Genomic DNA, 15,679 nt, shown 5'->3' with positions numbered 1-15,679 from the left:
CAGAGAAGAGAAGAAGTGCAGAGAGAAAAGGAAACAGAAAAGAGAGAAAAGTGATTAGTGATTCTTTAGAGAAAAATGAATTAGCCTCAGATATTTTACAAGTTCTGCAGGTATATATACACAGTTGGTGGGTAACTTGATTTGGTTAACTAAGGCCTAACTAACTTCTTCTGGAAGATTCTGATTGTAACTAATTCTCTAACTGAATGCTGGTTTGCTATTTGTGCTGCGTCAAGCTTGCTTGTTAACACATAATTACATTTTTGTCTTCCATCACATGAAATTACCATGAATTATCTTGGCATTTATGATCCTGAACATCAAAATGGTGTGATGACATAAATATGTACGTATTTATTAAATAATTTTCATCATTCACAGAGGAATGAATAAAAACATAAATTAAGAAATACATTTGAAATAATAAATTTGATTAAGAAATATAAATAAAAAGAACATACTTAATTGAAAGTTTCATATTAGTTATGAAAAAGGGATTGAAAGAGAACGAATTTTACGTGCGAAACAAAGAAGAAGAGAATAAAAGTAACTGTTTGGTTTAATTCAAACCGGTTTTTTTAAATAAACCATTTATATAAAATAAACCGATTTTTTTAAACCATATAGTAACACGTGTCAGCAGCAACTTCACCTGCAGTCGACTGTAGGTGAGTTTCTGCCATGATTTTTTAAACAATGTGAACAATATGCTCTAGAATTGACCCAATAAAATAAAAAATAATTCACCCCTAAATTACCTCATAAATCTTAACATTAGTATAACCATCTGCATACATGATGAATTGAACATCTAATCATTATTAACTGTGCATGTGTAAATCGAATAAAAAAAATAACCATCTAATTAAAAATAATTAATATAATCATCTGCATGCCTATTAAATTGAATATCTGACATATCTATTGTTCACGTTATTTAATATTCTCATAGTCTACCTATACTTTTCTATTTAAATATCACGAGAAGTTCTCTTTATATGTATATATATCTGACTCTGATGAAGACAACAACAAATAAAACTGTAATTTAATTAAGGACTTTAACATACTTAATTAATTGTTATACCTGAAGTTTAGGCCTTTCAAAAAATGTAGTAATTTAAGGAAAGATATGAAATCTTCTGAAAAGAAAAAAAAATGGACGAGTCAGTGCGTGATAATCTTATGATAATTTTGTAAATACAACACTTAAACTTTAATCAATTTTAATTACTTAGTAATTTCGAAAAAAAAAAAAGATCGGAAAAAGGTTGAAAATCTTATTAAAATAATAAAGATAGACTATATATATAGAAAAGGCCAAAAATGATGTTTCCAGTTTGCAAATTGTCTATATGGTTCATCTATTTGAATAGTTTCGAAAATGATGAGAAAGAGGATTTCATTACTTTTTTCATGCATTAATTTAAACAATTAAACAGGCAAGTGGTAATCTCATTTTTCTGATCAATGTGACTCTATTTCTTATGTTATTTGACAAAAATAAAAACGTTTCTCTAAAATTCTCTATCTACATATATATGAGAAAAATATATACATACAAGTAACTTAAATTGAATTTTATAAATTTTATATCAGAATGCTGACAATTTAGCTTTTAAAATATATATCATATAATTATAAATTAATTCTTAAAAGATTAGTTTGTTAATAAGGTAGAGTCCATGAATATTTTTTTATGAACAATAATAAGAGTGGAAAACTTATAAATATATAGTACCAGAATTCATCATTGGGCCACTTGATTATCACAAACTAATTAATTTAGGAACAAAATTATCATCATTTTATCTAGTCGGTTCTGCCTAATAAATTTAACTTATTGTATCGTTAAATATATAATAGTCTAATAAAAAGAAGATGAGAACATCTATCTTCATTCGTCTTTAAGACTCAAAAACAGAAAGTGAAACCTCTCTAATTAATGGGATATATTGATTCGCTGCCACAATTGGAAACTTGGAATACGCACGTCATCACTTTTAATGATAACACAAACTGAATTTTGGGCATAAAGTGCCACATGGATTCTAATTATGGATAGATACCATTCACATCTAATTATCTATATTTAGTAATGGTTCTCTTGCATCTTTAATTTTTAAATTTGCATTAATCAGTGGAACTTTAACTCATCATCCACTATACGTACGTGCTGATTATCTTACCATGCAACTAATTATTATTTTCAATGCGTGTAGTCATTGTGATACATATATATAGATTATTTTGAGTATAACAAAGTAGTTTTCAAATAGTTATTGAAACTAAAAAATGTCTTTTTAGTATATCAAAAATGTTATTTGAATACTAAAATTAGCCATTAAAATTAGTCATTAATATATTTATATATAAATATATGTATAATTTAATTTATTTTTAATATGTATTTATATTTTAACATAAATTTTATATTAATGATTGACTTTAATGACTAATTTTAATGTATATGTAACATTACTCTTAAATATATATATGGTGCATTTTGGTTACCGTAACTATAATACTTTAAAAAATATTAATAAAAATTAAAGCAATGCTTTTTAACAATGTCTTTTAATTTAATAAATAAAAAATATTATCAAAATATAAAAAAATATCATTTTAATTTTAGCAGCATTTGTATAGCTATAGTAACCACTAAAATATTTTTATATTAGAATTCATCTCTCTCTAGATATAAACTTGTGTTTTTTGTTATGTAAAATTATGTAACCAACATAAGTCTATTGATCGTTAACAAAGAAAGGGAGAGAAAAATTAGAATTATTGATCATCTAAATTTTTTTCTTAAATAATATTATAGATCTTTTAACAAACGTTTCAAAGATGGTAACTGTACTAATCAATTAATTCTTAATAAGATATAATAAATTAAAGAATATTCTAAACATATAATATAGATTATGCCTTAAAGAAAAACCAAATAACTAAATAGGACCATCATATATCCAATTGAAAGATTTGATCCCTTCCTAAAGTGTACGGAATATTGATTAATACACTGGAGGTCAACTTAACATGCCAATCAGTGAATTGTGGGGTACTGGCTTGAGAAAAATGATGATCATGCTCTTTTATATGTGTCTTCCCTTCATTGGTCCATTTCTCCTTCAAGCAAGCTGTAGACTTATAAATCATCATTGCGAAAACTTCATTTTATATATATCATTCAATATATGGTATTATTACAATAAAAAACAACTGAACATATTAAAAAAATATATATTCAAATTAAAATAAAATAATAGGATACACAAAAGATCAATATCTATTTTCTTTTATTGAATTTATAAGTATGAAATTTTATTCTAAATATTATGATGAACATTTTTTTCTGAGAAATGACAAATTTTATATTTATTCTTCCATATTAATGTTTTTAACTAGCAGATAGATTATTATATTCATTATGTCCAACAACTACAATTCATATTTGATAGCCATCTAGTAGTTTCAAAGAAAAAATCTACGTGTTAGTGATCAGATAGTATACTCAAATATTTTATACAAGGAACTCATAACAACAAACTCATAATATAGTTGAATCAAACTGTGATTTTGAGAAGAACAATCAAAGTTTAATTAATTTCTTCATGGACATGTGAAACAAAGTCATTTGTTTGTTGGTTTTCAACCAAAAAAATTTAACTAACATTTAACTATTTATAAGATGAATAAGATATTCAAGCACATGATAAGGCTAGAATTAGAGCATAATGAGAGAGAGTGTGAGATAGAAATAGAGGCTGAAGAGTGATGACAGAAGCTTAGAGAGCACAAAGGAATAAAATGCAATTGGCTTTCGATCCATCCATATGTGTATATGTGTAGTATGTGACTATATATATCTATATGCATATCATCTTTTGTGCTCTCTATCTTCTGTCAACAACTCTACCAATAGTGCCTCCTTCATTCCTTCTCTCATCTTCCTCCAAAGAACTTAACACAGTGAAAGAATTAAAATAAATAAAGAGAGAAGAAAGATAGCTTGGAAACTATATGGAATGGTTTGTGTTGGTTTTCTCAAGGGTCAAGAGCACCTATTTATAGGAGAAATATATTCTTATTCTAACATAAATAAAAGTTTTTTTTATTTTTTTTCCTATTTCCTATATCTTATTTAATTAGTTTCAATACACTTGATAGCAATTATATATCAAATATGCAGTTAAAACCAGAGACAATGATAGTTTCTAAATTAAAGTAGTGCTAAAATTTGTATATAAAATATTTTATTTATTATTATTTCTACTTTGGAAATATTTTCAAGGATGGCTAGAAAGAATGAAAAAATTAAAAATTAAGACTATACTCACTTACAAATCAATACTATACATAGGATACAGAGATTTTATTGTGCTCCTATTTAAAAAAATAATCATTAATTAGGTGTATATCAAAATCAATCACTAATATAAAATATATATTAAAATATAAAATATATTTTAAAAATAAATTAAATTATATATATTTAAATATAAATATTTAGTAACTAATTTAGCTGATTTTTAATATGTACGGAATATTTCTATAAAAAAGAGAAAAAAAAAGACTCACAAGTCATGTTATTGTTATTATTTCTGTGTGTACCAGTTCATTCTATATGAGTGTATAGGCACCAATAAAAAGGGCAGAGTTTGATTCCACAAAGCAGTTACTGCTAGTACTATTGATTGCCATGACCCTTTCATGTACTCTTGATTGTGTAACCACTTTTTTTCACGAGAAAATATATCCTCAAAAGGACACACTTTGGTAACTTCCTAATCCATTCACACGTACTTCATGTAAAAAATCATGCATTCCAAATTGGTTTCCTAATATGTGCAAATATTTTGATCTTCTCTAACTCCCTTACTTCTTATGGAAGATCACTATCTAGTGCTCTCAATTTTACTTGAATCACTAATAATATATGATGACCTATTCAAGATAACATGGACCTTCTAAAACTGCATTCTATTAGTTTTCTCAGTTTAAAATACACACTATCACTTGCTTATGTTTTGTATGAATAAAGTTTAGTTGCATTGTTAGATTTTATCCATCCAATAACTCAACAGACATTACAGCTAGAATTCCCTTGTTAAGACGTTTAAAAAGAAAAAATAAGAACAACATAAATCAAATTCTATATATTAAATATTTTGGTTATAGAAACTATGATAGCAAATAATAAATTCTCTTTCCTAAAATCATAAGATATTAAATAAAACATACATAAATACGAATAAATGTCTTTTTTCCGTCTTTGACCATTTTCTAAAGGACAAGCATCCTTCCTAATTTAAAAAATTTTAATTGATTCTTAAACATTCAAGTAATAGGTTTAAGTGGTGGTCTAAACGGTCCTTAACATATCTACAGGTTACTGTTTATAAGAGCCACTTAGACTTGTTATTTAGATGCATAGTTATCAAATTCAGATAGACCTAGTTGATCGAACCGAAAACTCAATCACCTAATCATTAATCTAGGTTAACTCATCATTTGAATTGGTCAAATTGTTATTTTTAATTTCTTTCGAAAAATTAAAAATATACTCTTTCACAATTTAAGAATTTTAAATCGGTCTCCAACTATCTAAACATAATTATTAGATTTAAACGAATAATCGAATCGGTCAAATTACTGAATCACCGAATTATTGATTCACCCAATAAATTACAGGTTAAATCGAGGAATCCATTCATAATTAAATAATTATATAAAATTTAATTTAATTTAATTATTTTTATAATAATATCGTTTTTAAGTTTTATTTTATATTAAATTAATTATTATTTTTAAATTTTAAGAATTCGTTAATTAATTTATATTTATTACACTCTTCAAATATTTACGAATTTAATAAATAACAAATCTTAGTGCTTGCAAGTTGCAAAGACTATAGGGTCCATCAAATATCCTACACATTATGTTGGGTTATGCAAGAGTGACGATAATGTAATATATGCACCCATGTGCAACGGGATTTCTATAAATCTAGTGATATCATCATCATATTTTTGCACCAACTTAGTGATCCATATGCCATAGATATGGTTGTTGTGATTTGTTCACATCTATCTTCTTCACTTCCCATTAGTGGTGTGTTTGGCCCACAATTCAAATTCTCCGTAGTAGTAGGGACCTTGCATGGGTCATGGCAACTCAAGCTATCAAGTGCTGCACCAAAATAAATTCTAGATCATACAACATACTATATCAATTTATTTCCTGTCCCTATAATAAATATCACTTTTAAAATTTCACTTTGTATTAAATAATACATTCATTGAAGAAAAAATAATGAGAAAATAGGAATAATAGTGTAAATGGTCCCTAGCTAAAAGATAATGTGTTTGTCGATTCGATTCTCGAAAGATCAAATTAAACATTTGAAATTGGTTCCTCAAAGATACAATAATAATTAAATGACATGTTGCGAAATAATTATGACGCCTGTTATCATCTAACCGATAGAAAAATCAATTTAATTTATAATTATATATTTCAATGACCAATTTGAGACATTTAATAATTAATATTATAAATTAATATTATAAATACTAAATTGATTTGAAATTGATTTTTCGAAACTATTTTGACAATTAACCGCTAGAGAATACTAAATACAGTTGAGCCAACAGTATTTTAGTCAACATTTGTATAATTAACGATCTTATTTTAACTCTCAAAAAGAAGAGATAACATACTTATATTAGTTATTTTATTTTTTTTCTTTTTTCTTTTTTATATTCGTTACAAAATTATTGGTCATACAGTATGATTTAAATGAAATTAGCGAATAAATAGGAAGTGAGAGCAAATTAGAAAAGAAAAGATATGTATTATCTTATAATGGATAATTTTAATTTGTATAATCAACTTTTTTCTAGATGTGACCCATTGGTTTGTTAGAAACATACATGACTTACCAGAATTATCATTTTTACTTCTTAAACTCAAAATATTTGGTTAAGAAATCAAAATACCAAACAATTTGATCAATCTCATGTTTATTTTGTGTACTCAATTTAATGTATTTATCTGAAATAAAATCAAGATGTTTCATTATTGTTTCTAACGTAAGAGGTATTTAATTAGGACCAATAGTAGTAGAAGCTGACTTTAATTTATTACATGGGAAACACATCATATGTCATTATCTCTCGTTATCTTGTAGACTAAAATTGGAAGGTGAAGAGTGATATGACTTGTATAAATTGATTTACCCTATATAGATGTATGGACACTTAAAAGTTAAAAGAAACTTAACAACACAACACAGTAGTGCTGAAAGCTAAGGTTAGTGGGTGATGCTATGTAACGCATGGTTGGGAAGTCACAATCAATTGTACGGTAGAGGGCAAGGTGGACTACTCATAAATTCAGGGACACTATGGAAGTGGTTTTTTTTTTTATATTGAAAGGTATATAAGAGGCTCAAAATATTTTATAATAAAAAAAGAAAAAATATAGGTAAACAATAAAAATATTAAATAATGTGAACAATGGATATATTGGATGTTCAATTTATTAGGTGTACGGATGGTTATTCTAATATTAAAATTTATGTGAGTAATTTGAGGGTGTAGTGTATTTTTACTTTATTAGACCAATTTTAAAGTTCATTGTTCACAAAAATTATTATCTACCTAACAAAATCTATACAAAAAATATAATTAAAATTAGTCAGAATTTATCTCATTTAAAATAATATTTATTAATTATATACAGAATGATACTATACTGATTATTCATTAATAAGACAAAGAATTAGAGTAACAAAAAAGTACCTAACTACCTAATCACACTACAAGAACAAAAATAAGGAGTATGTTTATTGAGAAAATATTTTTTATTTTTGTTTTTAATGTATATCTTTGTTTTCAAGATATTTTTAGTCTAAAAACAAAAATAAAAAAAAAATTTCGTTTGCACAAAATTTTAAAATCATAATATATATAAACTTAGAAATGTTCATAAATCGGATAAACTTGTATTTAATTTGGTCTAGATCGGATCCAATAATTTTATTGGGTGAGGCTTTTTAGATTTTTATGGGACTCTAAACCTTATGAAATTCTATTATTTTTGGGCTAAACTAAGATCAGGTCTAAACCTGGTTTAGAGCAAGTGCAAAAAAAACTTAATAATCAAGTAACTTTGACAATGTTAATTAACAAATTGCAATGCAGTTCTACTTTCAAACAACATACACAAACTAACATCACCCAATTTCAAGCACGAGACAAAAAAGAGATGAAGAGGTCTAAACAACAAAGAGCATAACAATGGCAACAACGAATGGCAACGACAAATTACATGTTAATATTGGAGTACTAGTAATCTCTTCTTCATGAATTCCCGTAGAATTCAGAAAATTAGAGGCAACACTATTATTTTTGTCTTTAATAATATTAAAAAGGAATAATAAGATTTTTGAAATAAATTGTATGTTAATATTTAATTTTTATTATGAAGTTAAGAAATTAATAATATCTAATGCTCTTGTAAAAAATACTAAAGATTTTATCAAATTATTAATATGTAACGCTTTTGTAAAAAATACTAAAAATTTTGCTGACTTTATAATATTATTGTTATTTGTTAAAAACCTAATTATTAAATCCGAAAAATTTTTAAGAGCTAATTTAAGCATTTATTCAAAATTAAATTGTGTGAGAATTTTTTTTTGCCAGACAAATTAAATAACTTTTAATTTTTGGCATCACAAATTTACATATATTATATTCTCGTACATATAATATCTAAACATTTTCATTCACTAGCCTCAGCTAAATTTAAAACCTAAATACATATGTCAAAAAATACTATGATTTGTCACTAAATTAGAGCCACAGCTCCACCTATGAAGTCATGGTGCTGAATTCTTCTCTAGAGCTGCATCCAAGCTAACAAATACAAATTTTGATGTTGGAATTAGTAGTGTTTATGGATCGAATCGGACTAGATTTAATTAGAATTGACCTTTTCTTTTTTGCTATTTAATTAGAATTGAACTTGATCTTAAAAGATTAGCAAATTTATTTTAACCCAACTTAAAAACGATTTGAAATAAACCGAGTTAAATCAAATTTATCTAATATAAAATTAATATATATAAATTTGTAAATTTTATATAATAAAATAATAAAATTTTATTTTTAAAAATTAAATTTAACAAATATTATATTATATTTATATTAAAATAAATTATTTTAAAATAAAAAATATTATATAATACAAAAAATATTAATTAAGATATAAAAATTTAACATGACATTACTAATTTCACTTTAAAATATAAATTCTTACTATTAAAAAAAATTCGGATTAGGTCGAATGATCCGAAGTATAGTCCGAAACCGACCCAAAAAGAACACTGGAGAATAAACAAAAATCCGAACTCGATAAAATATGCTTAGGTCCGGAGTGGATTTCGAGCCGAATCGAGTCTTGAACACCCCTAATTAGGTTCCACATACTCACTACACTAGTCAGCACCCCATACCATATTTTCTCATTGGGCCTCAAGAGGCCCACTTCAATGACTGGGAATCAAAGACTATTCATATGCTGCCATAGAATGTGGACACCTCTGGAGTCTGGTCTGCCATTGGAGACTTATATATTACATAAGTTGGAACCTTTTGATGGACTTTCCCCTTTTGGGTATTGGACGATTCTTCATGTGTGGCCCACTTTTAACACATTGAATACCCACCTTGATTGGCCAATATTAGGTTCTCTTGGAAAAGTTTCCAGAAAAGTGAATCAAAATTAGCCAAACAGCACCACCATAATAATTGATGCAAATATTTTCACTCTTCCTCATCTGGCTTTTCATATGGGTTCATGGACGGGCTGAATCAACGTAAGATTGGTAATTAAAACTGTAAGTAGTTTTTAATCTTTCTAAGTCTTAATTAACCTCTATTTTCACCATAAAATCTTGAGTTATATAAGATTAATTGATTAGTACCCAATATACAAAATGTTAGGAAGTTTCATTTTCTTTATCTATTTTATAGGCTATAGCCTATATACCTATATTTAAATAAATATAATTATATTAGTTATTTTGTATTTGACTTATATAGGGACGGGTCTTACTCCTGTTTTAACAATAAAAAAAATTAATATTACTTACTGATTTGAGACTTGATAAAAATAAAATAAAATATTATTCTATTTTATTTAAGTTTATAGAATTTAATAAAATTTAATTAAAATCATGACTATAAATCACTTTAAATTATTCTTAAAATTGTGAGCATAGGTACTTTTTTACCATAATTTTTTAAAGAACTATACCAAAAATATTTTTTTAGGTCACGGCCAAAAACAATAACCATAAAGAATTTATAATTACGATTTTTTCTATGACAAATAAAATTGTGATCATAGACAAAAAATATTGTAGTATAAATAACAAAATATAAATAAAATTTTAAAATTCTGACATCTAATTTACTAAAGTCATTTTTGCAACTCTTATCCATAGAATCACTATTTCTAATAAGGGTTTAACAGATTTTGGTTAAAGAAGATAAAAAGAAAAAAAAATCATACATTAGGACTAGGGTTAATAAATCGGGGTGACGATAAAAGATTAAAATTTTTCCATTATATTGATGAATCCACATCAAGAATTAAAGTCTGAATTTCTTTCTATGAGGTACGATTTTTTGAATGGGCAGACAGAATAAACATTTCAATAATGATTTGTATACTAAAATGGAAGATATAATTGGAACATATGCATATGCATGTGCAATGTAGGGAAGGACATGGAATAATAATGTGAATAACGGAAAGAGAGTTGAGGAGGTACGTGATTCACAAAGCGTGGAGCATGGGACACTTAGAAATTTATATTACACATTGCTAGTGATGAGGGAATTGATTCTATTTTGGTCTATAAACTTTTCAACTAAATTTACAAACATAAATGTAATGAATAATTGTTATGGCAATGGATCATGTCGGTCACTAGCTAGAACTATCAGATCATGGTCATTCATCACACTTTTAAATCAAATCATCATTGACTATACTCATAATCATTGAGGGACCCAAAAATTTTAATAATAGAAAAAAATATATTAAAATAATTGTTGTTAAATATTAATAATTTATATAATAAAAAATTAGAGATATAGAAATTATAAAGAATTAGTGTGCAATTTTTTTTAAAAGATATCTTTTATTGTATATAATTTTTTAAAAATAACTTTTTTGTTATTTCTAAACTTTAAACTCAAAATCTTAGTTAAATTATAAGCAATTTGTTATTCCATATTTTCAATTAATTATATTTTTACACATTTAATAAATAAAAGAACAAATCAATAGGTACGTTAAACCTATTAATACACTAGTAGTATTTATAATTTGAAGTTAGAATTATATTTAAGTATCCGAAAAATATTATTGATTACTCACACTCAATTAAAAAGTTCATTTGTTATAATATTTATAGCAAAAATTAACCTTTTCAACAAAATAACATTTACAATCAAGACTATTTAAAAATTAAAATAGATAATATTAACTAACAGATAGATAGACAAATAATGTTCTTTCTCATATCAAATAATTTTTAAAGATGAGAAAAGACATTGATAATTTCCTGTGTTTTGGAAAATTAAATTTTTAATTTGATAATTAACTAATTGGTTAATTAAAAAAAGTACATTATCACTATTTATTAACTTTTTATTGAGTTGATCTATTTATTTTTGGTTTTAGTACTAAATCAGATTTAACAAGGTAAATATTATTATTGCATGTTAAGTTTAACTAAATAAAATATTTTTTAAAGATAAATTTCAAAAGAAAAATCATCTATAATTTACTATATATGGAAATAAAAATAACACCATAATGAAAGTAAATATATGTAATTATATATAATTTTTATTTATTTTTTTAAATTCCAGTGGGGACAAATACCCCTCTCCTCATAAGATAGGTTTATCCCTGGTCATAGGGTTAATTAGAGTTGAATGAGTTTAATTCAATTCCAAAATTTAGCTCATGTGTTTAGCTAGAGTTGTCTAAGTCATTTTGAAGATTATTGTTTTTCTTTTAGGGATTTTGAACCCTTTCAAGTTGAGGAACTGAGAAAGGGATTAAGTAACCATTTATATAATGTTAGAATTAAGCAGTTCTTATTTGATTAGTAAAAAAAGTTAATTTATAATGTAAGTTACTTAAACCGTTATAAAAGTTATTTTGCTAACTAGTGTTTTAAAAATATTGGTTAAAATTAAATTACTATTGTTAGTTTTTTTAATCTTTTAACGCGATAAATTAAATATATGAGTAGCTAAATTAATTATTTTTCTAATAGAAACTTTTCATTTTTAAGGACTTATATATGGTCTAAAATTAAAAGTTTGATCGTTTTTATAAATATGAGATCATTTTTTTTAAACTAATTTTTAAAATAAATTCGACTCACTTAATTTTTCATATGATATCAGAATCAGGTTAAAAACTGTTATTGAATCACTCTCACATCACACAAAAATTCAAGTCGTTCTCAAATTTTATGTTTTAAGTCGTTGTCCAACTCTGAGTATAAAGAGGTGTATTAAGGGTCGTTTGGGAAGTTTTAAAAGTAACTTTTTTGAGTTTTTGATTTATGAAAAGTAATAGTATTAATGTTTGCTGGTGTAATTTTCAAAACTAAATTGCAGCTTTTCCTAAAAAGTTATTTAGGAGCTTATAGAGAAGTTAAAAAAATGACTTTTCTCATAATACTACTATTTTTTATCATATTTTTATAAAATAAGTACTTCTAAAACTAAAAATTCAAACACAAAATAATTTATTTATAAGTTACTTTTAATATAATTATTTATTGCTTAAATTATTTTTTTAAAAATAATTTAATTAAATTATTTTCTCAAACGGGCCCTAAATCTCACATTGCTTATAATTAAAGTATAATAATCCTTATAAATGTAAGATAATTCTTACTTTTTAAACTAATTTTTCGGATAAGTTATAGATGCACTTAACTTTTCATACTTAACCTATCTGTTTAAGGTAGTAATATAAAATTATTATAAACACATTGTTAAGCGATATTGGAATCTAGCCTTTGAATTCAAGGCAGTGTAAGGTTCTTGAGAATGAGGTACTATTCCAGTATTTCTCTAGCAATAATGATATGATGGTTCGGTTGTTACCTCCAGCTAGCTGCTGATGATATCATGATTAGAAAGTAAACATAGCAATCAAAGAAAGATATAATGCAAAAAAATGGACAAAATGAATAAAGGTTATACTTATATTGAGGGATTAAAAAGTGTTATGTGCACACAAAAATTCAAGGTGATCTCTACTATCCTTTCTCTAAAATAAAGGTTAAATTATCCCCTCTGACATATACAGTGATTATTGATAAATTATCTTTTAATCAGAGTTCCAAAGTTCGAATAAGATCGTCAAATCTAATTGCTATCTCTAATACGATCGTTAGAAAATCCTAAAAACGAGAGAATTAAAAAACTGATAAAAATTTGTGATATATTAGTTAAAAATTATGATAATTGGTGCGTGAAAGAAGACACCAATATATTTTATTTTTTATTTTTTCTCTTTAATTATTCTTAAATTATTTTTCAATCATTATTCAGATAATAAAAATCCTAAAATAGTAATTATTGACTCATTGTTTTTATTACTAACTAATATTTTGATTTGTGTTTATTATATAGTTATACAAGGCTATGAGGATTGGTTATCTGAAGAGGAGTATCATTGTTGATTTGATTGAATTTTAAGAAAAATACTAGGAAAAAAATCTTAGAAAGGAGAGAGTTGAAAAATTAATAGATGTGCTCGTTGAAATAAGAGATCGAAAGCATATGAACAAGTTCAAATTTCTAACCTAATTGATTGGAAATGGTGATTGGATTTGAGAAGAATTATGGTTTTAAAATTGAAGGAGAAGAGGTGTATTTGATGGGAATTATGAAAATGACACTACTATCAAGTTTTAAGAGAAACATCGCGTCAATTGAAAAGAAAAGAGAAGATAACGTAAATCTTAGAGTTCTGATAGAAGAATAATTTATGAATAATCACTGTAAATGTCACAAGGGGTAATTTATCCTTTATTTTAGAAAGAGTAGAATAAAATTCACCGAAATTCAATCATCAAATTAATTATTATGTATTTAATTTGTGTATAAATATATGTATTATTTAAGTTATTTTTAATATATATTTTATATTTTAACATATATTTTATATTGATAATTGATTTGGTGGCTAATTTTTTATATACATCTGATATAGTTGACATGAATTATTGATTAAAGTGTTCATCATAAATACAAGGCAGCCAAGAAGAAAATGACAAGCATGAAGGTTCAATTATTTAATTTATATCATCACAATGTATATGGTTTAGGTATTAATTGAATCGCAGAAATTGGGTTAGGTTCCACAACAACAACACTTAATTTAACTTTGAGGAGCAAGTATATACATGTTTAATTAAAGGCATTAACATTATTGTAGCAGTAATTTGATCCCATCATGATAATAAGTAACTAGCTAGCTAGTCTCATATCTCAAATTTTGCAATACCCAAAAAATAATGTTGCCACCAAGGTACATATTCTTCATTGCAGTGTCTCTAGCAACAATAGCAGTGATCTTATTAGCATTGCTCTCACCAGTTTCCCACACCACCAACAATCCAACAAAACCATGGCTTGATCTTTCAATGTACATCCAACAACAACATCAACATGTTGCTAGTACTGAAGATCAAGCATCTTCTTTAGGAGGAGCATTCATGTACCACGGTTTTCTCACTGAGGGACCAGAGAACACATCAAGGGTAGTTGGAAAAGCACAGGGATTCATCATAATCCCTACAAGTAATAACGTTGAACAGTTCCAGCAATATTACTATTATGATTCATCTGCATTCAATGTCATGTGTTTAACCTTTGACACTCCAGAACATTCTGGAAGCTTAAGTGTTGAGGCTAAAAAAGAAGTATCACCCCAGAAAAGTAATAATAAGAGTAGAAGAAGAGAAGAGTTAAGGGTAGTTGGAGGGACAGGTTCTTTTGCATTTGCTCGTGGCATTGCGATAATTTCTCAAACAGGTGGTGGGCAATCTACTCATAAAAATGGTGTTGCTGCCTCTTATCATGTTAAACTTCAGCTTCAATTTCCAAAGCATAGTTCCAACAAGTTTTTACCATGAATCACTATATATGTAGTTGAGGTGGGGAATGCATTTTTCTGTTTTCTTTACCTGTGCTAAGTTCTAGAAAGTCAAATGTTATAAAATAGAATTTGGGAGTCTTATGATCTTACCCTATAGTTAAAACTTTAGGTTACTTTAAATATTAATATTTAAATTAAGATAAATGCTATGTGATTACCAAAATTTATTATTTATTTTTAACTAATATTTAGCTAATTCTAAATACTAAACATTAAAGATTAAAAATTTTAAGTTTTAAATTCTAATAGTATAAAAAATAAGGTATTAGTCCAAAATATTAGCTAATATTAATAAAAGTATTAATCTCCTAATATTTATCTTAAATCAATAATTAAATAATTTTAGAGATGTATTTTGATTTTTTTCCCACTTTTACTGAAGTAATGGTATCTGCATTTTCGG

This window comes from Arachis hypogaea, chromosome 5 (genome assembly GCF_003086295.3).
Source record: "Arachis hypogaea cultivar Tifrunner chromosome 5, arahy.Tifrunner.gnm2.J5K5, whole genome shotgun sequence".
Lineage (NCBI taxonomy): Eukaryota > Viridiplantae > Streptophyta > Magnoliopsida > Fabales > Fabaceae > Arachis > Arachis hypogaea.
Note: the sequence above shows the minus strand (reverse complement) of the source record.